Genomic DNA, 27,827 nt, shown 5'->3' on the forward strand with positions numbered 1-27,827 from the left:
TCCAAGCCAGACAATTCATATCGTCTAGTTTTGGACTACAGACATCTTAATACATGTTGCAAAACTTTTGCAGTACAAAACTCGCATAGTGCAGCCCTAATGAATAACATAGTTAGGAAAAAATACAAAACGACATTAGACATTTCTAATGGTTTCTTTCGTCAAAACATTGCACCAGAAAGCAGATACTTGACCGCTTTCTCCGCATTTGGGTCGCAGAAAAAATTCTGTCGACTCCCACAGGGGTTCAAGAACAGCCCAGGACTATTCTCAGCTAGGGTAACAGAGTTACTACAAATCTATGATGATGAAGCATTATCTTACGTAGATGATATTTATCTCACAGACGACGACTTGGATACTCACTTAAAAAGAGTGAACACCATTATACTTGGGTTCGCAGCAGAGGGTTACAAATTCAACTTTAAAAAGTCCCGAATTGCCCATCTGACAGTACTGTTCTTAGGGTACGAATTATCAAGTGAAGGGAAAAGCCTAGCGGACAACTTCTTAGAGAAGTGCGCTGTACTCCAAGCTCCAAAAACGCTGAAGAATTTACAATCCATACTAGGTTTTCTGAATTTCGGAAGAACTTACATACTAAATTACGCAGAGAGGGTTAAACCTCTCTACGAACTATAAAACCTGATTTAAAACAAATCAATTGGACTCAAAAACACACAGAAATTTTGAGATCACTGCAAACAGACATGTTAGCAAAAACAAAATTGGATACACGTGACAACACACGTGATCTTGTAATCCGAGTCATCCCAGGAAGATGCGGATTCACGTACCTAACCTCTAATGAGGGAGAAAAGGTACCAATTTCAATTAAATCTCACTTGTACACACAAGCAGAAAAAACATTCAGTCACACAGAAAGAACTGTGAACGCAGTGCAAATCGCATTAGCAAATGAACGAGAACTAGCACACGGCAAACGGATTAATATCCTTACAGCGGAATCCGCCTTCGAGGCGCTATTCAGCCCAGTAAACCTGCCTACAGTGTCACTGGATCCGAAATGGATACAGTGCATAGATTCTCTAGGAGCGGATGACGTGAAATACTATTTCGCCCCGCAATACGAAGAACTGAATGATTTAGAATATGAAGAAGAATATCCTCTGCCAATCGAAATCCTGCCTCTCCCACAATATGCCTGTATAATCTATACAGATAGCTTTGTACAGCATTTTAATGTAGAGAGCAAATCCTACAATGCAGCATGTGCGATCATTAAAGGTCGTTGGCTGTGCGGTAAATTCAGACCGAAAATAACAAAAACTGAATCTGTAAAAAACTGTTCGGTTCAGAGAACTGAAATCAGATCTTTAAAGATGGCGCTCGAAAATGCAGAACGCGAATTCCCCACACTTATCGTGTGCGATTCTCATTTTTGCGTCAACTCTTACAACAATAAGCTGCAGAGTTGGATCGAAAACGACTACAAAGATGACACAGGTGCCACAATAAAGCATAAAATGCTTTGGGAACAGGTAGCTCTTTTACACAAAGAACTACAAAAGACTCACGTGATTCACGCACAGAGTCTTCAACGTGATGGCGTTCACGTTGCAGGGAATTCATTGGCTAATACAGCCAAAGCGGAAGCAACTAAACCGGCTTCCGTAGCCACAAAAAAGCGTACAGATAAGTATATAGACGGGGAAACCATGCTGGCAGTAAAAACGACCGTAAAAGGCGACTGTGCAGCACTACCCGTAAACTATCCACTCAATTATGCATACATAATCGATGCAAACTCCGTTCCTTTTGCTCGAATCCCTGGAGTGGGGGATAGAGTAATTCCAAACAGGAGCAGGAGGGGCTTCCTCCTACTGGAAGCACACATGGGGTTGGGTCTGAAACACCAAACAATCAAAGCCTCTCTGAAAGAATTGCAATCAGAGTACTGGTGGCCAGGAATGAGTATAGATATTCAATGTTTTGCTCAAAATTGTGAAGACTGCAATAGAGATCGCAGTAATGAACAGGCAAGTGTAGTTTCAGGATCCCTTCTAGACAGCATAAGGCGGTCTATCTGCGCAATCAAAGAAGAGAAGCGCGTCCCAGTGTACACCATTAAGACGAAAAGCACTTAAAAAATGAGGCCCCCAGCGCTCGGCTGACGCTAGAACGGTTATAAAAGATTTGCAAGTCTTTATCGGTACAAACGCAATTACCACGTTCCATTCTGACCAGGGTCCTGCTTTCAGCTCTCGAGCCTATAAGGAGGCCATGGCTAGCATGGGAATTGGGTTGCGGTATTCTTGTCCGTCGCACAAGTGTGGTAGAAAGAAAAAACCGGGACATAAAGCAATCTATAACAGCGAAGGTATTAGGTTCAGGCGCTGGGTGGGTCAAACATTTAATAAGTGTCCAGACTAGTCTTAACAACATGCCAAGAAATTCTCTAAAAGGTTTCAGCCCATACGAACTATTGTTCGGAATTAGAATGAACGTTCAGGACCTCGATAGTCAGATGTCAGTGGTACAAGAAGAAACAACGCAGTTTGATGTAAAAGACCGTTTGGCTGTTTTACAGGAACTGAATGAAACAAGAAAATCATTAAGCAACATAAAGTTAAAGCAACAGCCAAGTACCACTGACGAGGCACCACCCGCAACAGCCCCAGCAAGGCCTGTCTGGATTCCAAAGATTGGGGATCTAGTCAGAGAAAAGATCGCGGTGAAGAAGGAATTTGGGCCTTCTTACAGAAAAGCAGTACCTGTCTTAGCAGTCACCGGAACAAGATCAGTTGTGCTACCGCCCCTTGCTGGTAAAAAGGAGAACAGAGTCGTGTCCATCGACCTGGTAAAACCACAAGCATGTGGCCTATAATCAACAGTAGGCCCAGTGGACTCCCAAGGAACAGCAGAATACCCAAACTTGCAACAATCCAAGAGGTTCAAACTGAAAGACTAATCACATTCGATCAGCCTGCAGTGCACAATGAAGGACTATGCAATAATGCCATGGAACTCGTGCCTCTTGAAACACAGATTGAAACAGTTCGTCAAGAAACAACACCAGTCTACACTAATGTGGCATCAGAAAGTGCTACCGAGGGACAGATTGAAAGAACAATCCCATCAATTGACAGAACTGCCTCTGGTTATTTCATCAACTTCGACAACTTCTCTGAAGATTTAAATGACCCCGAAGTGATGCCAGAAACAAAAAAGTCTTTTAAAGAAAAAGCAACGGAACTCTTTCATCAACTGAAGGAAATCTACCTTGTTTCCCCTTGGCTAGAGTTCTGGTTTGGTCTAGGTGTATTTTTCCTCCTGCTTTGGCTCATCATGGTACTGTGTTTGGGAAAATTCATTGAAGGAAAATATATTACAATGGACACAGCAAGTCAGAACATCAACCTAGTCCTGAAACCACACAGATCATCCCACGTGAAGAAAAGAGAACTGTCAACAGTAAATGTCACAGCAATTCCAATACCTGGTGGGGTAGTATGGGAGAAAACAGACTATGAGATCTATGGTCCGGTAGAAATCCTGAAGTATCCTCATCAACTAAAGGTTTCCTTAAGTGACTTTGTGACACCAAGTACATTCTCTGATGATTGGGACTTTAACAGTATTAATGACATGATGTCTGATTTAGTAATGTCAGCTAGATTCACAGATCATGATTATTTATAAGGTTCATCTAGTTATGAGCAGTTATTCTGTTATACCCATTATGGGGATCATTACTTGCATAAATCTGCACAGCCTAGAAATGTTTTTATGTATAATCAATGGGAACATTGTGCTACACCACCTAAAAGCAGTTCTAAAGCATTTTTTGAGAAATTCAAATACTTCACAGGGTTTAACACCAGTGATGCAGAAACGTTTTATTATAAACTGTTAGATAAAACAGGAATGAAAACAATGCTGACAAATTCTAAATTGATATATTCAGAAGCATTTTATGACAAAATGATGACATTTGGTTTTGATTATTGGAAAAATAATATTGAAACGAAAACAATTTGGGGTACAAAAGATTGGCAGGTGCAAGGCATAGAAGCACTGTTTAGAACCTGCATGATACCTGAACAAATGTTATTTTTAAATGACACTGTACACCAAACATCTTGTCTTGGCCTAGCTAAGATCAAAGACCTTAAAACACCGTCTATTCCAAAGCCAATACCTGAAAATGCAACAGCTGATATTGAGTTAGACGTGTCACAAATTTTACATTTCAACAGAACACATCCTGATTGGAAAAAGTGGTTAACCTGGCCTACAGACACAAATAGCTGTCAAGATAGGTTCCTGAATAAAACACAGGGGTTAAAAATGACCAGATTAGACCCTAGATACTCCCAGAGACAACATCCAGGGATTATAACAACATACAGTGTAGGGAAACTCTGCCTAGAATGGCTAACTACATCCACACTGGCTGAAATTAAGCAACACTTGTCTTTACTAAAAGATGGTGCTGATTTGCGCGATTTCATTCTTGGACCACGCAAACAGCGTCAAAAGCGTTTCATAGCGACCAGTATCTATGCTGCTTACAACGAGGCTTGGAAAGTAAAGCAAATTGAAACTGCTGAAAAAATACGAGAAATTGATCGTATTAATTTGGAGAAATCACTTTCTGTAGTAGACAATGGGTTAATGACTCTGTCTTCCAGAATATATTCTTTGGACAATATTGTATCCTCTGCCTTTGATGTGATAGACAGAGATTTGCTAATGTTACAACATGGCCAGTCTCAATTACGCTCTATTATAGAACTAGGCTGGACGCTGCAGAATCTTCGTTCAGGCTATGTGCCTTGGCGTTTAATCAACACAACGTCATTATTTTCAATTTTTTACCTTACTGATAAACAGATCAGTTTGGCACAGAAAGGAGCAGACTATACAATCTTGAGCATCGAGAAACTCGAGAGATTACCATTGACAATGTCAGAGAGTCCTGTCATTGAATGGATAATACACGGAATTATCACAATTCCGATAACAACTTTCCGATTTCATAAATGCCTTGAGTACATACCTGCTGGCCAGTATGAACAATTGGGTAAGGGATATGTTAAATCCGAATGGAAATTACCATACACTCATTCTTGCTATAGTGACAGTGCCAAAAATGTATTTCTTAGTGGTGACAACTGTAAACACTCACTAAGCGGTATACTTTTGTGTCAGGGTATTAATTTACACGGAGCATGTGATGGAAATTCAAACAACCTTTCATGCCACCAGCTAGTCACACCTGCAACTCAGATAGAGCCCTTCTTTATGCAACTCGCAAACGGGAGTTACATTCTTAGAACGGATCAAAGATGCTGTGGCCTCGCGCCAGGGAAAAGTTATCTAGTACAAGTTACGTCCATGGTCAAATGTTGTATGCAAGCATTGTTCCCGAGCGGGCCTCCAGACATAGTGACTCCCCTCTGGCCTCGTCTGAATCTCTATTCTATACGAATTGATACATTAAGCAAAATGAAATCTGTACTTTTACAGACAACAGTGCCTATAACGTCATCTAAAGAGACGTATGATCTTCTAGTCGCAAGGACGGCTACTGAAGTCCATGACCTTTTATCAACAAATTGCCCCGTGCATTTCGTAGAAATGTTCAGCCAACTCCTTAACATGTCTAGTGCAACAAGCATCCCAGGCATATTTAAGACAGTCTTTACGGGACTGCTAACACCCTTCCAGGCAATTTTGGGAATCTTTCCTAATTTTGTGCACTCCATTTTTGGCGGCATTCCACTATTTTTGGGACTCGTTGCAGGGATTCTATTTTTGACCATCCTGCTACGTTATGGCAAGCCTCGGCTCAGACATAGCTCCCATGGAAATGGAAGAGACAATCCTAGCAATGCGCTACAGGGACAGGATAACTAGCGTCCTCGGATTGGCCAGGCTGAGAGATCTAAACATGACCTGGTTCCTTTCATTCAGACCGATATGGCAAAATTGCATTTTACCTGTGCTACGGTGTATGCTTTGCGGCGATGAATGCGTGTTGGACATCTGTCTTTCACTTCCATCAGCAGTACCAATGGACGTCGATACTTTGCTAAGTCCAATAACGGCTCACGCATTGTGTTGTCCCCAGCGGCTACCAATCCTGATGACGGCATTTGTGGAGACTCCTGTACTACAGCCAAGTGGTAACAGTGGAGCGAGTGACAAAAGCAACATCATCCAGGTACAACGTTCTGTGAGCATTGCTGGTCCTGCCTTCGATGACAGCAATCATTCTCACACCTGCCAAGTTACAGCGCTATCTAATTTGGTTGAACTATCACCTGATTTTGTAGACCAATTCTTTGCGAGCCTGTCTGATACGATGTTCTCACCCATAGAGAAACAATAACTTTTGAGAAGCTTTCCCACACACAGCGTTCCAATGAACTCTGAATTCGGCCTTCAGTTTTGATCAACAAAAACTGCCAAGTGCTTTGGAAATATATTTTTCTTTGAATTGGACAATTTTTTAAATATTGACCCTCTTTTTTTTGGCACGAATAATTCTTTGCTTAACGTAAAAACTATTCTTAGAGAACAGAAGCTTCACACTTCTATTTCTAAACACATCTAGAGACATAACAACATAACACCAGCCTCTAGCACACATGTTATTACGATGCATTTTTATGTGATGATTTATCTCGCATTTCTTCTGTCAGAGATACTTCATGTGTAATTCCTTTTGCATAATCGTTCATTAATTTCAAATGCAATAATTCTTTGAATGATTACTATGCTTTAAAAAAACGTACAGTACCTAAATTCCATGTATTGCAAGTACGCCTATTTCGAATGCATTTATGTATTTTGGGGTGGGCAATGTTACACATACATCTAATTGCTTAGTTTTAGTAATTTTGATGGACATGTATACGTGGAGTGGGTGTTGCGTGCTTATCTAGGTTCCTGATCGATACTGTGACCTTATGCCCCTATTCGGCTATAAATCCATTTATTCCCTATATTGGCATAACCGTTCAAGTGCGATTTTCTGAAAAGTCATCTCTGGCCTCACACGAACAGAGCCACATTCCAGCATGACTCTCTGCTACTCCCTTTGCGACCAATTAGTGCAATGACAGAGCAGCAGTCACTATCTGATATTCCTAGATAACACTCAGAGTTCTTCAACAAGATAAAAACTTAGCAAACCTGGAAATCCCCGCTTGCTATGTTTTGATTAGTAATGGAACTCTAATGAGCAACTGATAACTGTCACTTCCTAGTGACATCTTTAATTGACGTCTTATGTCCAGCAAACTTGCGTCAAACCCGGCACCTGTCAGGTATAAATATTACCAACGTTGCCTTAAGCAATGCGAAGCTGTGAGCTGTGAGCTGCAAGCTACTGTTGCTGATGCCAGCTGCCTGCATGACCCCGTGTTGGTAAAAACTAGCACTCTGTCGCTGCAGCCTGCTATCCTGTGGTGGTGAAGCTGCTGATTACCATTATCGCCGCTACAGCGCGAACTATGGTTCAGTACGCTTGAGGAGCCGTGCAGCCGTCCTCTGCGAAGACATCCAGCCGATTCCAGCTGCCCGCGGACGCTGTCACCCCTCCTTCCTCGACGCGCTGAGAGAAGCCGCTGCCTTTCTCGTGCAGAGAAATCCAGTCCCGGCGCTTCCAGTTTACCCTCGCGGGTGACTGGGATATCGAGAGAGACCCCTGAAGGAGATACCAATCCTCCATCATTCTATTCAGAGGTATGGTGTTGACTAAACCCTTAGACGAGAATTCTTGAAACAAACCTTGGCAAAACCAACTTAACTTAAGCTACTTACTTACTCCCCTTTTCACGTGTTAGGCTTAGGTCAGGCACACTGGGGTAGGCTTAGTTAGAAGCACCAGTTGAGTATGTTAGCCTAATGTATATATGACTGTATATATGTTTTATTACTTTTAAACCATTGTATGGCTAAGAAACCATATCAATGCTTTTACAGTTCTATTTCGCAATACTTATCTTACTGTACGTACTTTTTATAATAACAGTTATTGCAATTGTGGCAATACATTTCTCTTGTACGAGAAGAAAGACTGTTCAATAAATGTTAACCCTTTATTGATAAACGCCCGTCTCTCTATTCTCTACATACTGTGAAAGTAAACTGCACTAGACTGACTGAGTGAAATCTATGTCTATTGTTTCACACGACCCTAGAGATCGACTCTTGATCTGAGGAGCAAAGTTGTCATGTTGCACGGTTGTTGGAAAACTGAATCCCTTCTTGTCTGTGCCAAGGAAGCTGATCACTTCCTATGCAGAGAAGAAAGTTTCCAGTGACCTCTGAGCTAGTTGGTAACACAACCCAATTAAGTTTAGCATAGTCAGTGGAGGCCTGGAATATAAGCAGTTCCACGTCGATACTACTGTTTATGTTATTCCAATGCGCAGGGCCTAGTGGGAAACTAGGAACTACACTACACCCTCTGCTGTGATGATAAACCCCAGGAATTCCACCTTTTGTGTACTGAACTGGCATTTCTCTAGTTTGGCGTACAAATGGTTGTCCTGCAACTTCTGCAATACTTCCGCTACATGGTCGTGGTGTTCCGCCCTTGTCTCCGAGAAAATCAAGATGTCATCTAAATAGACTATGACACTTCGGTCCAGATGTTCCCGGAGAACCTCGTTGATAAAGTATTGGAATGCCGCCGGTGCATTGCATAAACCAAACGGCATTACACAATACTCGAATAGGCCAAATTTGGTCTTAAACGCCGTCTTCCATTCATCCCCGGGCCGAACTCGGATGAGATGGTAAGCACCCCGCAAATCCAGTTTCGTAAATATGGTTGCTTTGCGTAGTTGGTCTAACAGCACAGGGATGAGCGGAAGAGGGTATCTATTCTTTACAGTAGCCTTATTCAAGGCTCTGTAGTCTACACACGCCCTCAAGGTCCCTTCCTTCTTTGGGATAAAGAAGATCGCCGATGACACAGGCGAGCAAGAGGGACGAATAAAACCCATCCTCAACATCTCGTCCAGATACTCTTTGAGATGCACTTCTTCAGGTTCCGAGAGTGCATAAATGCGACAAGATGGTAAAGGAATACCTGGTATTAAATCAATTTTACAGTCGAACGACCTGTGCGGAGGGAGTCCCTGCGCCTGGGTCTTGTCAAAGACCTCCTGAAAGGCAGAATACTGTACAGGGACAGTCATCCCTTCCACTCCAGCACAAGACAAAGGAGAGACCTGTTCACTAGCTTCCTTATAACAATGTGTAAGACAATATTTGGAATCTAGGGTAACCAAACGTTGCACCCAATCTATCCTCGGGTTGTGTCCCTGAAGCCATGGGACTCCCAACACCACACCAAAGGAAGGGGCATCTATAAGGTCAAACACCACTAACTCCGAGTGTCCATTCTCACACAACAACGTAAGTGGTTCAGTTTGACGTGCGATAGAGCCTGAAGTCAATTCCGTCCCATCAATAGCCCTTACCGGCTCTGGCTGTTGTTTGTACTGACATGGAATCCCCAATGTATCCGCTAATGATATGTCGATAAAATTCCCAGTGGCTCCGGAATCCAACAGTACTGACACGGATACACGGCTCCTTCCAGCCCACAATAAATGTGCAGGGATCATAAAGTGCCTAGGAATCTGGTCTATCGCCCCCAGTACATCGTAGGTCCCCACTGCTCCTCTCCTCACGTCTGAACCCCGGTTCCCTTGTACACATGCTATCTTTTTACTGAAGGCTAGACGTGAAGGTTTAACTGGACACTCACGGGCAAAGTGGCCGCCTTGTCCACAGTACAGACATAAATTCAACTCTCTCCTCCGCCTCTTCTCCTCCATGGTTAACGGAGCTCTCACTCCGCCTATCTCCATGGGTTCAGGGGCAAGCTTTTGTTCACCAGGTGGCCTCGTTTCTAGTTTGGGATAATTCCACCTAGGCATCTGACCTCGACTACGGTCGCCCCGCCTCTCAGACAACCTATGATTTAACTTCACCACCAGATCTATAAAGGCGGCACAGTCGTCTGGGGGATCAACCACCTGTGACACCACGTCCTTTAATTCGTCACACAAACCCTGATAGAACAAGGACGTCCGTTTGTCTGTTGGCCAGTGCGTCTCTGACACCAATCTATTAAATGTCGATATATATGTTAGCAAATCCTGTCTGCCCTGTCGCAACTTTAGGAGCTCTGCGTCACTTGCCTGCATAAACGCATGTTTTGCAAAGAGGCCTCTCATTAGATCTTTAAATGTCCGATAGTCATGTATAACCGGATCATCGTTATCCACAAGAGGGATAGCCCACTGAGCGGCTGTGCCAGCCAAATACGAGATTGTAAACGCCACCTTTGCCGTGTCGTCCGGAAAAGCAGTCGGCCTGCACATAAAATGCAATTGACATTGCGTCATAAAGGTCCCATACTTATTGCTATCTCCCATGAACCTCTCGGGGGGGGCCAAAGGGACAGGGACAGGAGTTGTAACAGTTACCGCTACGGGAGCACCCCCCTCCGCTCGCTGACTTGTCCCACCTCCGTATTGAAAAGTGGCTGGCTGTATGACAGGACCATGTCCTCTTTCTCTTAGCTGTTCTCTGGCTCTCACTGCTCCCAGCTCCTGTTTTAATCCTGCATTCTCCTGCTGTAGGTCCTGCACCTGAGTTTGCAAGGCAGCTACAGCCCCGATTATATCCTGAAAGGTAGGAACCCGTTCGGCTCCCTCCGTAGGACCACCCAAATCCTCCTCCATACCTCGTCCAGGCAGTGTGTTATTTTCGTGGGCTTGGTATTCTGTTAGTTTCCACAGGCCCAGACACTGCAGGAACGACGTATGCCCAACCCACTACCCCGACTCTAATGCGACTCATGAAATAAAACACCATAAGAAGACACTCGAGTCTAGGATAGGGGGCCGGAAAGGAATTCAAAGGGAAGGGACGTCAAAATGCTTCACCCCAAGCTGGACTGGACTACGATATCCAACCTCCACCTCCACGCCTCTATATCTAGAAATACAAGATACACAGAATCAGTATCTCTCCTATTTCTCTTTGTACCCTCCCTTTCCACCCTGTCTCATAACCACACTCCACCATACACAACCCACAATCTCCTTACTTGTGAATAACACAGGATCTGCTTTCGGGAGGTCTCTGCAGCAAGGAGAGTGAAACTCCAAAGTAGAAGGGAGTTTCCAATTCCAGAAGGGGTTAATGAAAGGGAGTGTGCACTCGGGAAACAAATGCACTAATCAGGGATTCTAGGGGGAAAAAGCCATGTCCATAGGCATAAAAAAAACCCAAAACAATGTCCATAAGCGTCTTTCCTTACGCCGACAGGTAAAAGTTCTCAACAACAAGTAAACACTCTTCCGTGATCGGCAGCGTCTGCAGCTCTGCTCAGCGTGGCAGAAAACGCCCAAGCGGCACACAAAGAGGCGGATTGCCTACACAAGATACGGACGCCGAGTGCGCTGCTTCCGTGTAGAAACCGAAGGCACTGGTAAGAGTTTCTTCTTAGCGCGAACACACGCTTCTTCTTCTGCTTGTAGCCGAGTAAACCGGAGCCCCGGTGTACCTCGGCTATTCCAGACCAAAGTAAACAAATCACGAGCTCCAAGGATCAAGGTGCCAACAAAAGGGAAAGGAAGTAAGGCTAATTAACGTAACAAGGGGAGGGAGGGGAAGGGTAAGGAAACGAGGCTAACCAAAACAGGATCCAATAACCCAGGGAACACGAGCCCGTGAACCCCAGACAAAGCTATAGCTCAGGAACAACAATCCAGCACCTGGAACCCAACATTAAAGATACCAAGCACTGATTCAAAGGAGGGCGGTGCTTATGTTCCCTCAATGCTGATCATGTGATGGTGGAGCATGGCCATGGAGGACAGACTGGCCCTGGTTCCTAACAGTGTGAATAAATCTCTACAGTTGTGTTCTCTCACAAAGATACCAAGCACTGATTCAAAGGAGGGCGGTGCTTATGTTCCCTCAATGCTGATCATGTGATGGTGGAGCATGGCCATGGAGGACAGACTGGCCCTGGTTCCTAACACTCCCCAGGTTTTTATAAGTCTTGGAAAATACCCCTTATTTGGTTGCACCGCGCTATTTTAAGCAGATTGCGGCGCTGGTCTCCAGCTTACTCTGGAATAATGGTCCGGCACGTATCGCCCATGACAAACTGGTGAAGAGCTGGTATGAGGGAGGGATTGCACTACCCAATGTACAACTATACTACTGGGCGGCCCAGCTTAAGATAATTAACCAATGGGTCCATACCCCGCGTGGGGACCCGGCGTATAAAGCAGACTGGTCCCAACTTGGAACAGACGGCATGCTTTCAGTCTTATACAACAAATCCCAGGTTAGAAAACTCCGACGCAACACATTGTGCATTGTGGCACAAAGCACAAACACGATTGGGCTGGGCAGGAAAACTCACCAGACTGACACCACTGTGGGATACAAAATCACTGGGGAACCTTAGATTATGTAAAGGTTTTACACAGTGGGACCGCATAGTAATCTCCACGATAGGGGACCTGTGGGAGAAAGGCACAGTGATTGCATTACCACAACTCCAACAGCAGTATGGTTTAGGCCCCAACGAGATGTTCAGATACGTACAGATCCGCCACGCACTACTCCAGGCAATTCCAACAGGCACTGATCTACCAGAGTCGTCGCCACTGGAAGACAGACTACTGACGGATTATATGCCTCAGAGTGCTACTTCTCTTACATATAAAAAGTTAGTCAATAATCTGGCGGACCCCACATTACACCTTCAGGAGAAATGGGTTAGGGACATAGGGGAGGTTGATGAAACAGAATGGAATGAAGCGCTTGCCTCACCGAGGGAAGTGGGCATATCGGCGAAATTCAGATTAGTACAACTCAAAATTCTGCACCGAGTTTACTACACGAGAACGTTACTGCACAGGATACAACGAATACCACACCCATTTTGCCTCAGGGGATGCGGGGAGGAAGGGAACTTGTACCATACCCTGTGGGAATGCCCGCTGATACAAGAGTACTGGAAACAAATTATGCGTACTGTTTCTCAAGCGATTAAGGTGTCTGTCCTGCCTGAACCTCGAAAGTGTTTGTTGAACATTTGGGACCCCAATGATTTGGACAGATATGGACTGTTGTGGGTCACGCTAGCCATCACAGTAGCCAAGAGAGACATAGCACAAAAATGGGGTGTTCCGGAACTACCTACAGCAACTCGATGGGCCAAGAATATGGACTTATTGATGGTAATGGAAAGGGCGGTGTATGTGCTCAGGGCGTGCCCCCGGAAATGGAACAAGATCTGGGCTCCCTGGAACATTTATAGAGGAGAAATTTGTGAACCTTTGCCAGAGGACGAGGATTTGGATTCTGAGGAGGAGGATGATTAGGAGGGTGGGTGTTTAGTTCTTCATGCACCGGGCTGTCGCACGATTATGCTTATTCAGGTAACGAATTGTGATTAACCTAAATGGCTGCTGAATGTGGGAGTGTACAGGAAACACGTTACACGATGACAAATACGTTGATTTTCTTTACCTTTTTCTTTTTTCTTGTTCTTACTTTTAAAAAGACTTACACACATGGCTGAACATGATATTAAGTATAGAGGGGGATACCTTAGTTAGACCTGAGACGGATTAGTATCGTTCCAAATACTGTAATGAGGCCAATTGCTGCTATGACTCCGTGTATCTGTTGGAGCTATATTCACTACATGTTCGAGCACGCATTACCATATTGTAATACCAGTCTAATGTGAAGTAGGACCAAATTGAATCCTTCTGCGATATTGTATATGTCATTGATACCTTCATGTTAATAAAGATTTTCAAAAAAAAAAAGATAAACGTACATTTAGGGAGAATTGCCAATTTTTAATTATATTGGTTCTTCCTATAATTGAGAGTGGGAGGCAGCCCAATGTTCTCAAAGGTTTCCCGGTTTCTGTCATTATTTTATTGAAGTTAACCTGGGCCATTTTGTCCAAAACTTGTACAACCTGGACCCAGGCACCTTATTTCCTTTTTCACAAGCGGACTATCACTGTGGGTGTTCCATGCCATTATTTCTGTCTTTTGCTGACTAACCAGATATCGTGAGACCCTCCCAAAGTCTTTCAAGGTACCCAATATCACTGCAAAGGAGCCTACAAAGTCCAATGTATACACCATCAGATCATCAACATAGAGCGCAACTTTTTTCACCCATCCATCGTGTTAGACGGGGATAATAGCCTGATTGTTCCTGATATTATTTGCTAGGGGCTCAATATATAGATTAAAGAGCAACTGCGACAGCAGGCACCTCTCTATGTTAATCTGTTCAGTTAGATTTCTATTTACTACAAACCCTGCTGTCGACTTTTTATAGATTAACCTAATTGGCCCTGCAAATTTCTCTCCCAAGTTGTATTACCTGATGTGAAAAGGGCGAGCTCACACTATCAAAGGCCTTAGCTGCATCGAAAGTCAGTATTGTTCACTCGGAGTTACTCTCTGTGGCCATATCTAGCGCCCCCACCAAATCATGTTAGCTCATGAAGTTGTCTTCCCTAGATGAAACCTTTTTAATCTTCGTGGACTAGGGTCCCAATCACCTTCTCCAATCTCTTTGCTAACACCTGCATATAAATCTTGTGGTCACTATTAAGTAGCAAGATCGGTCTGTATGATTCACAGAGCTTAGGATCTTTGATTAGTTTCAGACTTAAACTAAATGTAGCCTCAATCCAAGCTTGAGGCAAAGAGTGACCTTCAGAGTAGACGCCTTATGGTCAGTTAAGACCGGAATCAACTCATATTTTAGAACCATATATAGTTCATTCGGTAGGCCGTTAGGGCCAGCTGCTTTCCCGCTCTTCAGTCTCTTTAACGCCTCCTGCACCTCCTCCAAACTAATCTTCTGATTTAAGCTCTGCTTTAATTCATCTTTCAGTGTCAGCAAAAGTAGAAAAGATGAAACAGGAGTAAACCTGTTATCCCAGTTGAGACCGCATAAGCAATGTAGCAATAGAACAATGACTCAACTGGTATATCAAACAAAGGACTGTTCCAAATTGATATCAGACATAGAAAAAAAGGGAACAAGGGAGACCAAAGCAGGGTGAAAAGGTTGTTATTTGCATCTAGAAGCACAAATTTACAACTAAATTGCAGTACACATAACAACCAATTGTGCACTGAAGGTGTTGCAGTGAGTAAGCGGCGCAGTGACACTTGTGATTATGATTATAGGGACCTTAACCTCCAGCAGCTGAGAATACAGATCTCCAAGGGGTGCCAGATCATCATTATTTGGTGAGGAATATCCCACAAAGACTTTCCATTTACTATATAATTTTCCATTTGCAATCAACCATCGCCCTGCTGAATCTACAATGCATTCACCCACAACAGCCTTGGCGGACCTTTTAATCAGAAATGCCACCCCCTTAACTAAACACGATTGATTGGTGCACACAAAATGCTCAAACCAATTTTGTTTCTTGAAAATATCTTTCCATTCTTCTTGTACCATATGAGTATCCTGTAGTATTATGACTTCATTGTCTGATTGACTCAAATATTCTAGGATTCTTCTCCACCTATTACTCACCCCAAGGCCATTCACATTGCATGTTAAGACCTTTAATGGTGCATAACGTACTGTGTCTAACAATTTACTATAGGGAAGTATAAGCTCCTTGCTCCTTTATCATTATGTCTTGACTTTTGCCAAATTGTCTTTTAAAAAATAAATTCTCCCATATGCTCTCCACCCAGTGTTTACTTATCCATTAACCTTATTACTATGTCTGAAATCACCCCTGACCTCTCTGGGGTACCCTCCCTGACTCCATAATGGGTATTCTCACTATAACCGTTTCAGCTCTCTTCTTCCACAGAGTTTTATTTTTGTTTCTGATGCGCTTTAATCAGTGCCACTAGATTTCCTACCTCCTTTGTGTCTCTTTTATTTTGCATTTTATTGTTCCACCTTGATTTTTAGGGTAGCGGGGAGTCTCATTTGAGCAGTAGCTCCTAAAGTTCCAAGCACTTAGATATACTTCCCTAGATCCCACTGTCTATCCTGTGTGGCCCTGGAGATATCTGACCTAACATGGAAAAACCACTCTCCTTTTGTAAAGTTACCAGCTTTTAAGGCCTCAGACAAAATTTGCACTTTTAGGGAATACAGTTTAAAATTAACCAGGATTTTTCTTCTATGGGTTCTTTATAATAGGGTTATGGCGGCTAGTTGAGAGAGCAGGCCAACAGCTTTCAATTTCCCAGGTGTTTCGTAGCTTTGCAACTCTAATGCGCGGCTTGGAGTTACTCTGCTTCTTACACCTGGGTGTGGAGGTGAAAGGGCACGTGATATTGAGGTGTTGTTTAGTGAGGGCAGACGCTCTGTAGTGGGGTCCCGGAGGATATCCGAAGGGAGTTGGGTCTTGCTGGAGCTGTGTGGCTGTAGCGAATGCAGCGGTGCAAGGCTGTTGACGAAGGCAGCGTTGAGGCTTCACAAGGATTGGTGAGCCTCTGCACAGCTCTGCTTCTGGGGCATACTAGGCAGTGTCAGCACTGGCTGGTTGTCCCTGACTCAGTTTCCTTTGAGGACGGCATCTGGGAGAAAGAAGGAAGAGAATTAGAGCAGGAGTCATATGAGTCCAGCGCGAGGACTCAGGACAGGTGGCAGAAGGAGATCCCAAGAGTTCCCTAAACCCCGAGTTATAGGCAGGAAATGAAAAGGTCAGTGCAACCGGGGGTAGGGGGGTTTGTGGAAGCTGAGCTGGGGAGTGCAAAAAATAGGTATGCCCTAGAAATAAAATTATTTTTCAGAGACACGACTGAAGGCCTGAGTCAGAAATCAGCCCTGGTCTCCCCTCCTATACAGAATACAAGTGGGAAAAGAGAAGTCTAACAAATCAATAAAAATGCAGGGAATCCAGTTTTGCAGGGAACTGGTTCAGATCCTGTTCCAGTCGCCTTAACTTGGCCCGGGCATAAATGAAGGCAAAAAGAATTGTTGATGAGAGGGGTTAAACCAGCAGATCATATCAAGATCCCCCCTCTCTAAGATCATTCTTTAAGGTTTAGTCTAAAATGTAAGTGGGTAAAAATCTTCTCTCCCCTCAACCTTGCCTGCTAGGCGTGTCAGAACTGCAAAGAGAAAATATCACTTCTTTGGAGAGTGATAAACTGGTCATGGGAGGGGGTGTCATGGGGAGTCTCAAAACTAGCAACAAGGTCTAGGTGTTAGTAGGTGGTGTGACATGTGAACAAACACAGACTTGTGAAACACAGTTGCAGGGTCTGCGTTCCAAGATCAAAGGTTATGAAGGCCACCCGGCGTGGTAAGGATGAGATCAGAGGCAAGTCTGCAATATCAGAAAATATCATGGAAGAATACAGGAAGCTGGTGACACCCTAGATGTCAAAATTAATACCTTAATAGAGAGAATGTCTGTGAAGGAAGCCTTTTTAGACGAACGTAATAGAGAGGTTGAAGCCAATCATGGAGAATTCAAGCATAAAAAGGGGGAGAAAGAACTCTGTGACAAAATAGAATCCCTGGAAAATAAATCAAGAAGAAATAAGGACAGGTTACTGAATGTCCCAGAAGGTTTAGAGGGAGAAGAAGGTTTTAGGATTAAGTTGCCTAAATAATTCCTCCCTTCCGTCGACCCTGTGAAGCAGGAGGCAGACATACCATCTAGAGGTTTTAATAATTTTATTAGCCATGAATGAACAGGCTAATCTTGCTTTAAAATGTATATAAATAGATTTTGCAGAAAATTAGGGCATGGGCAGGCGTGAGCCTGGGGCATAAAACCACCATCTGAAGCCCGCCAAAGTAAACCCTCTTTCTGATGGCCCTAGGAGCAGACTTGGGTGCCACCAGCCTCCAGGCAGATCGGGTATGCACTGACCAGCCTGATCACTGCGGCAGCCAGTCCCAGGGGGATGCTTGTTGTTCAGGTGCCTGAAAGCTGGCAGCCAAAATTGAAACTGGAAAATGGGTCGGAGCAGGGTCGGATTGGGAAGGCGGGCAGTCTGGCATTGGCCGATGGGCCGGCGCCTAAATGTCACCCATGGGCATTTTTTTAAGCCCTGCGTCACCTGGCCCACAGAGCCTTGCAATCTTTTTGCAGCCCCCCAGCCAGGCCGCTGTATTGTAAGGCAGACTGACTATCAGGGCTTGTACTTGCATCACTAGACTTCAGCTTAGCCCCTGGGGGGCTGCACACACATCAAAAAGCAGTGCTTTTTCCCCCCTGCTGGGCTGTCAAACAGGGGCGGGCGGGATCAGTAAAACAGCCTTGCAGGGGGTTCAGTGTCAGGTGATAATGGCCGATGGCCCATCTTCTCCTCTGCCCCCATTGCCCCTCCTCCGTGGCCAGCCCAGAAGCTTTGATCTTTGCTTCCTTCCACCTCTGCCAGGCCATAGCCCTGAGGCTATAGTGGGCTGGGGAGGATGTGAGTGTGAAAGGGCCAGATGCCTCCCTGGGGGCTAGTTATTCTTCTGGCAGCTTTTTCACCTCACCCCCTTGGGTTCAACTCAGCCCAAAATCATTGTCTATTCCCTGGCCCCTCCACACTGGGCCATCACATCACATTGACGCCTTGGTGGACGGGGAGGGAGAGAGTATTCAGGGGCTTTGTTGAGGGACATGCGTTGTCTTCTCAGCCCCAGTGTCTTTCTGTGCTGAGTGTAAGATGGCAAGTTTATGGAGGGTTTGGGGTGGTTTGCAAGATAATCAAAGATGAATCTTTCTATAGAATAAAAACCTTATTCTTTTTAACATGGCTTTTCTGCCTTTGCTAATTTGACAAGGCAGCTTTAGAAGTCATTTGTCTTACGTTAAATATTTAAAATACATACTGATTAGGGGGAGAATACCGGATTTTGGTGATTTTTGTCATTTTTGCACAGGCCAGGATTTTAAAATTCCCATCAGAGCAGGTGCTGTGGCCCTTGGACCATTATATTTCGCCTAAAACTCATTACTCCTAGTTTTTACCCAAGCTACTGGCTCTATAAGCTATACAATGTTAAAATTAACAAACAGTTCTTCGCGCAAGAACTCACTGTCCACGACTTCTTAGTAAGCAAGAAAGGTCACTTTATTAAGACAGGTGTGAAATAAGCATCTGAACAACATATTTCACTTATTTATTTAATAAACCAAACTTCTTTCATCTTAACTGAGCATCCTTACCAAAGAGTGAACCTCCCACCAAGTTAACCCTAACGAACCCAGAAGCAACTAACTCTTGCAGATACCCCCTCCTTTCCTTTAACTGCCCTTTCAGGATGGACAAACCCGCTCCAGGCTGCCTACCCCTCACTAAAAACCTGCCTACAAAGAAAAAATGTCAACCTGTCTTAGCGTGGCAAGCCTACAAAAAACTAAAACAGTACTTAAAGCACTGAAAATAAAAAAGGCCTAAAGTGAAAAAAGAGGGAAGGGTGGGTGGGGCAAAAAGAACTCTGTAGCTCCACTACCGCTGTCACGGTCCTTTCCCGCCCTGCACCGGCCCTATTTAAGCCGCCTGCCCTGGCGTTCTAATTACCACCTGCCTGGCCAGCCCTCGCATGTACCTACCCAGGGGGAGACCGGCTCGTGCACGGCTCTCCCTGGGTCCCCCCTCACGCAAGAACTCACTGTTCGCAACTTCTTAGTAAGCAAGAAAGGCCACTTTATTAAGACTGGTGTGAAATAAACATCTGAACAACATATTTCATTTATTTATTTAATAAACCAAACTTCTTTCATCTTAACTGAGCATCCTTACCAAAGAGTAAACCCCCCCACCAAGTTAACCCTAACAAACCCAGAAGCAACTTACTCTTGCAGATACCCCCTGCTTTCCTTTAACTGCCCTTTGAGGATGGACCAACCCGCTCCAGGCTGCCCACCCCCCCACTAAAAAACCCACCAACCAGGAAAACCTTTAGAGTTTTCCTGCCCCACCAGAAAGAGCAAATAAACCTAACTCTGAGAGCACCACAACTGAACATCCAGTACCTTGGCAATCAAATCCCGTAATTCTAATAAATAAAACGACTGACCCAACTGGGAAAGGTGGACCCCATCCTCCCGGAATAAATGCTGTTGGGAAACCTGTAAATGAGGATGAGCCAAGCTGTAAATACTTATGTCCTTGCAAAAGAGTCTCATAGATCGGTTCAGTTTCCTCCTCGCTCTGTCCATAGCTGTGTGATTCCATGCCCCATTCCATTGCAGTCGTGGCACACATTCCATCCAGATCACCATGGTGCTCGCCCAGGCGTCTTTGATGACTTCCAGATCCATCTGCATTGATTTTATCAAACTCAAACCAGATAAGGATACCAGGTCGTTTTCACCCAGGTGAATGACCAGCAAGTCTGGCGGACTGCCCCTTCCTTACATAGTACAGACTAAAAAGGAAACAACCCCCCAACCCATCCCCCCTTTACCGTGCCAAAATAACCTCACGTGTTAAACTGCTGAGACCCAGAGATCTCCCACAAATGTGTCGTTCAGCAGAGACTCCGGCCCATTTCACGAAGGAATGTCCAACTATCCATACCCGTCTTTTAGCTCTGTCCATCCTGTGCCAAGGACCTAGGAGAAAAACAAGTATTAACAGGCGACAATGATTGGCTACTTCCTAACATACTTTTCGCAGCATCTCGACCTCCATCCCCCAATTCTGCGTATCTGAGACCAATCCCACCCCAACCTGGCAGCCTCATTCGCCGCCCCAATCCTAAACGAATGAGTGCCAAAGAGGGAAGGACTCTGCCCCAAAACTAACAGAACTTTGCGTAAAACGGCCAAAAACTGGGCAACAGAAAGCGGGCTGCCATCAGCATGGCAAAAAATAACACCCGGCTTAAAAGAAGAAGACTCCATGAAAAACTCCCATTCCTGAACTGGGCAACAAGAAACCAAACCACTCCTACCCAAGAAAACCCATTTGCACCTCCCCAACTGGTCCGTTTTAGAGACTCACAACCAAAGACGCAACCTATCCCTTTCCACAACAACCTCATCACTAGTCATGCCTGACCTATTTCGCAAACCCAACAGCTCAGACCCCGAAATGCCCCAAAAAATAACCACACAAAACACAACCTAAATTTGAGACACTCAAAAGCACTGTAACAGCACGAAGGAAACTGAGACAATATCTGCTGAAGTAAATCAAAAGTGATAGGCTGACGCAGCCGCCTAGAACAAGCCTGTAGCCTACCCAAACCCTTCAGAACCCTTTTGACCAGAATCCCCCTACAGGATCCCACCCCCACCTCAGCTGCCCATAAAAAGAAATCCCAGCCAGCTTGCCCGAGATCGTGGTGTGTGAAAGACCTTTGTCAACCAAATGCAAAACAAAACTCAACAGAAACTGTTCTTCAGACAACCCCCTTTCTGTAAAAAGGAAATCATTGCCAAAATTCAAAAACTCCCGCCATGCTTGCAAATAACTCCGCCGAGTAGAAGCAGCTACTGAATTCTCGACCAACTGGACGACTCTGACTCCCCCCAGGCCCATACGAACTGTGGGATCGGCGTTTGTTCGAGATCCACCCCAGGAGCCAGTCTGCGGAATTCCTTCCACTGAAATCGAGATAAAGCAACTGCTATACAATTAGTGGCCCCCGGAATATGCCTCGCTTTGAAAACAATATTCAGCTGCAGACACCTCAACATGAATACACGCAACAGCTTCAGCACTCGCATATCCCTTGCTTTTTATTTGTTAATCAGTTCCACTACCGCCAAATTATCCACATAGAATAACACAGTCCTGTTCCTGAATTCTTCACCCCAGAGGTACAACCCCACCAGCAGAGGGAACAATTCCAAAAATGCAATAAGCCAAAATCAGAGGGGTGAATAGGCAAAAGACGGAAAGCCGATTGAATGTCACTTTTCGCCAGCTGTGCCCCTTGTCAAGCAATGGAAGAACCCTCAGGCCAGAACAAGTGATGTATAAGTCGAAACTCACCAGCTGCCTTTTTAGGCACCACGCCCAGAGGGGAAACAATCAAATCAGGCAAAGGACAGTGCACGAAAGGACCAGCAACCCTGCTCGCAGCAAGTTCAGCTTCCAATTTTTTCTGTACAACCTGGGGACTCTCTTTTGCAGATTTCAAGTTATCCGACCACCTTCCCTGCCGGGGCCCCCGATACCCAATTCTGAAACCCACCTTGAAGCCCCATAACAAACGTTTTGCCGCATCAGCGTCTGGATAATCCTGCAGCCACTGTTCCAAGACCAAAACCTTAATAGGAGTGGGAGCCCTTTGGGACAAACTGAGAAGACTGGCCTCTGCCCCTTGACCCCTCCCATGGTCTCCAAAACGCTGTCCCGGGAAGCATTAAGTGATAAGATGCCTGCCCCCACATGGCGAACACTCATGTTTATATTTACAGTACTGTTGGGTACAAAAACCTTTGGTATAGTGCCAGCATGCACCGGATGCAGCTGCCTGCCCCCTGCCCGCGACCCCTGCCCCAAACTGGGCGGGACGAAATGGAAAGGGCCGATACGTCACCTGCAAACCACTAGCCGTGTGCGTAGTCGCCGGCGGTTGAGCAGAAGCCATCCACTGCAACCACAGCTCAGCATCCACTTCCCCCCAAGAACGCTCAGGGAACAAACTCATCCTGGCCTGGAATTCTTTGTCATACGAAAGCCAGGCAAAACCTCCAAAATAACTATGTGCCTTCCTGATGACGTCCTCGTACTTGAAAATTGCAACCGTCTTATCCGGATGATGCTCGCAATAGACGCTAGCATATATTAGGAAGGCAGACGTCCAATTCTCAATTGACTTCGGGACTCTAGGGCGGCGAGCCAGCTCCCACTCCTCCTCCTTAGACCCCTCCTTGGCCTGAAGATCATGATGAAGTAATTTAAAAACATCAACAAACTCATTACGCCAAATTCTAGATTTCGTCTTTTCTGACAAATGAGAACCTAACGGCATACCAATGCCGGTATAAGGCAATTTCTCATGTATGTTTTTGTCCTCTTCAACCTGATTCTTGGAGTTAGCAACGTCCCCTGCCTGCTCATTCGCAACAGCGGCAACTTGCCCACCAGATGTATCACACTCAGTAGCCTGTCGCACTGGCAGGGTGTTAACAGCAACTTGCTCCCCAATCACTGCATCCCCAATTCCAATAGATCGAGTACGCTCAACTGGAAGACTCTCCCCTGGCTTCCAAACAGACCACCAACCCACCTTACCTTTAGGCAACTGTGACAATTTCTGCTGAAAGACAGCGGAGTCGCCTCTTCGTGACTTGCTCGCCGAGGACATTCGAACTTTTGCGTGGTCCGCACTTGACTCCTGCAAAATATTAAAAACACTGGATTGCCCCAACCCACCCGTCTGAACAGTTGTAGTAACATTTCCCACATCACCATCACGTAATTCACCCTCTTCCAGGTCATCATCATCATCAAAATCCAAAGGTAATACATCTCCATGAACATAATCCCCACTGCCACCAGGCAACTCGCCATCACCAACTCCTCCATCGTAAAATTCCCATTGAATATCATCATTGCGCTCTGTGCCGAGCGGAAAAGCAGGAGAGAAATCCGCTCCAGATCCCTCACCTGCGCCCCCCCCAGAGTGAACCTCCACCTGTTCAGCCCGCAACTTGCGTTTACCAGCCAAAGACCGGTTCGCTGCAGCTTAGTTCTTGCCTTTGAAGCCGCTCAAACCAGGCTGCGTCACACCAAAAGACCCAACCTCCCCCATCGTGCCCTGTGAACCAACCGCCTCGTCCGCACCCGACCCAATCCAGACCCATTGGCCGCCCCCATGCCCGAAACCCGCCTCCTGACCAGATAAGTCCAAACTCGATGAAATGGGAACAGGCAAGCGCGCATGGGAGAAGAGCAGTCGTGCACCAGTGGGAGCCCCACCAGTCAACTGGCATGGGGAGGGCTGCAAGAGATTCTGGGGGGGGTGTACCTGAGTGGGCGCAAGGGGCGGCAAGGCAGCAGAAGACAAAGGGGCTGGAGACACCAGGAACTCAGGTCTCCCAGACTGGCCACCTGACAAACTGGCAACCCTACACCCGGCCAACAAACTCGCCTGGGGAACGGCCTGGCCAGTAAGCACACTCTGGGCCTGAAAGGCAGGTTGGGATAACACATAGGCGTGACCCACATAGATGGCCTCAAGTGTAGCGCACGATAATTTACTGCACCCCACTTTTCTTGCCTCCATGTTGTTTCTCTAGTCCTAGCAACTATTGAACTTGTCGTTTACAGGCCCCCATGTTTCTTTTTGACTGCATGTGTATGACTGTATTATTCCTATAGTGAGTGAGACTGAGAAGTGTATGTATGTTTAGCGAATGACTGGGAGTGTGTGGGACGCGAATAAACACTTTTTTCTGCCTGAATCTTAATCATGACACAAATTAAGCCCTATATTTTTTCTGTGTTTGTATATATGCCTTAAAGTTTTTTATGGATTCCATTTATGAATTGCTATTTAATCAATAAATTATTTCTATATTCATAAACATTATGTTTTGAATTTGTATGATATATCGCTGGCTCTGAAGTGTAGAATTGTGTCACCCCCTCCCTTACCCTTTGGATCCTTTGATGGGACTATCCAATTAACACTGGCAGGGTAGTTCTTGCTTTCTATTCTACTGGGATAACACATAGATCTGCCCATTAAATTGTATGCACTGGGCAATGTCTGTCCAATAGCACAGCGCAAAGGGTAAAATGCGGCATTATGCAAAACAGAAGCAGGCAAACGAGAGCTGTCCGGGGCATCCAAACTCCTCCCCCTCCTCCCCCCGGCACGAGACACTGAATGAGCGTGAAGGCCAGAGGAAACCACGCCCGCAAGCTGGCAGCCCGCCCACCAGCCCACCTCTGCCGCCCACCAGCCGCTCCCCTCTCGCACCCTGCTCCCGAGGGAACAAGACATACCTTCGGGAGAGCGCCCGGTGGCACGGGGGTCCAGCGGCATCAAGGGCCGGCCCCGCTTCCTCGTCCGACCCAGTCCAAGGCATGGCCCCGTCGCCGTCGGTCTCGTCTGCCTGCGGGGACAAGCAGGCAGACACCTCCTTGGAAAAACCACTGGACGCCTTCCGGGCCGGACGCTGAGTCCCCACCCCTGCAGCGCCGGAAGCACCAGGGACGAGAAGGTCCTCCCGGTCTGCCTCTCGCAGAAATTGTAATGCCCGCTGAACGTCAAGGGACTCCTCCATGACCTCGCAAACTCAGGTATGCTGCGCAACTTCCAAGACACGGACGCAAAAAGAACTCCATAGCTCCCCTACCGCAGTCACGGTCCTTTCCGCCCTGCGCCGGCCCTATTTAAGCCCTCTGCCCTCGCGTTCTAATTACCACCTGCCTGGCCAAGCCTTGCGCGAACCTACCCAGGGAGAGACCGGCTTGTGCACGGCTCTCCCTGGGTCCCCCCATAAACATGTGCCCAATGAGACTAATCAATTGGTGTTTAATGAAAAGGCACGTTCGGGAATGATGGCCTCTTTTTTAGAAGTGCCCGAGCCAAATTGTGATTCCAATCCGACCCTGGGTCGGAGGAGAAGCAGTACACAAGGTGCAGTGATTATTGTATCTTTAACATCTGCGCCTTCGGTGATTCTTATAAGAAGGAATGTGATCCCATGCATGCAGTGAGGTCGCCATAAACCAGGAGGGGGCCTGATCCAGAATGCCTCTAGTAATTCAGCTGGGGCGCCGGGCTTTTAGCCAGGGTTGGATTGGGATTAAAAATCGGCTCGGGCACGCATAAAAAAATCGGCCCACATTAGCATAATGCCTTCCCTCAAATCACTGCTTTAGCGTAATTTTACATAAAAAGGGGGGGGGGGGGAATGCACGCATCAGTTTACACTAGTGAAACACACCTGAAAACAAGTGAGGCCACTTATGCACAGGGCCCCAGCCCCGCTCAGTATGCCTACTTTAATGGGAGGCCCAGCGAGAGAAAAGGGGTGACACCTCTACCTGTTGCTGCTATACGGGAGGTAATGAGTGCCCATCTCCCTCCAGAAAGGCCACTCAGACACCCACTGGGCCGCTGGCGGTATAGACGAACACCAGAGACGCCGCCCAAATCGGCCCCCAGGCTGCTCAAAAGCAGCCCTCAGCAGGAACTCGGACCCCGGCCCCTCTGGCATTGCCCAAATGCCCCTGTTACCAATCCGACGCTGCTTTTAGCCTGCTAAGGAGAAAGGCCATTCCTCCCCTCGTTGTCCGTAAACAACACACATTTATTTTCAAATTTAAAACGTCTACTTTCATGCACACTGTATCTAATGCAGAAGCACTCTTTAACCACTAGATGGCGTCATTTGCTCAACAAAGTTAGTAAATGGAGCGAGGATGTGGTGTTACGGCCAAAGCTGCTGACAAAGAAAGTGGGTCAACAGGTGTGAATGCAGGTGGGATAGTTTGAGTGAGTGAGTTAGTGGTTGTTCTCATGTTAGCATGAGTGCGGGCTTTTTTGTCTCTGTCTGAGTGAAAGTAAGTAAGTGTCAACGCCTGACAAGTGCACTCTACCACACTAACCAGGACGACCGTCACTGTCTGTCACGCATTGGCATTCAATTAAATACAATTCAATTATGAGCGCTGTCGGCCCAGACTGTGTAGCACGAGTCACAGAATCATGACTCATCGGACTGCAGCTGACCTCATCATCGCGGAAGGGTGGGGGCGGGCCTGTGGCAGTGTCAGTGCGTGATGATAGGCAGTGTGGCTGCGTGCGTGTGCAGCTGAGCAGAAGGATGGCAGCCAGGGCAGCAGCAGTGTGCGCATTTTGGACCAGTCTTTTTTACGACTTGCCCACGCATGCGCACACACGCTGCAGTACCTTTCCTCCTCCTCCCCCTCTAGCAGTCAGATAGGTAGGGACCCGGCTCCCCCGGGTCTCATTATGGGCAGTATTAGCCCTGCTCGTACCCAATCCTGGCGCAGTGGCACTGTTAATGCTGCGCCAGGATTGGTTACCGCGCACACAGTTGGCCATTCTGCCTTAACTGCGTCAGCCTCTCTCTTCCGTCCATCCCCCCTCCCCTCTTCGGCACACAACTGTGTGGAGAGAGAAGAGAGCTGCTGACCTCGCGGCCCGCCTGCGGCCTGATCCTCTCGGAGACTGATTGACGAAGTCCGAGGCGCCTTATCTCATTTCTTGCAACAGAGGCCTGGCCCGGCAAACACATGGAACCAGCTGTGGGCAAGCTTCCGGCGGTGTCGTGCGTGTCCTTTAAACAAAGGTTTACAAGTCGACTTTCCTGAACTTGGTTTGCCAAGAGTTAACAAACAGTGAGTCAGGTAGGAAATTATCATATTTTGGCATTTGCTGTCAGCCGTATGCACAAATGGTTGGAAGCAATGTTAACAGTAGTAACATGGTGTATAGATTTTGGAACTACGGTATATATTTATTGAACTAAAAGTGAGCCCTAGAAATAGAGCCAGTTGAAACCCGAAGGCTGCGTGGTACAATGTAGCAGAGAAAAGCATTTGACTTGAAAATGTGCATTGGACGTGATGTGCCTTTTATTATTTATGTGTTGTGCTCATTTTACATAACGATAAGCCAGCTTCGGGATTGGGCCTCCAAACGGCACAATGTTGCCCCCAAAGTACGAAAGAGAAACACATGGTGCTGTGGGCAAGCCTTTTGTGCAAAAATGCATAAATAGAATTTTTGGTGGCTGGACAGATTCAAGAAATTTGAATTCTCTAGGCCTTCAATTCTAAAACTCTGACTTAAGCAATCAAAATGCACTGCCTCCATTGTGTAGCTTCGTTGCTTAGGCTTGG

This window comes from Lissotriton vulgaris, chromosome 9 (assembly GCF_964263255.1).
Source record: "Lissotriton vulgaris chromosome 9, aLisVul1.2, whole genome shotgun sequence".
NCBI classification, from domain to species: Eukaryota; Metazoa; Chordata; class Amphibia; order Caudata; family Salamandridae; genus Lissotriton; species Lissotriton vulgaris.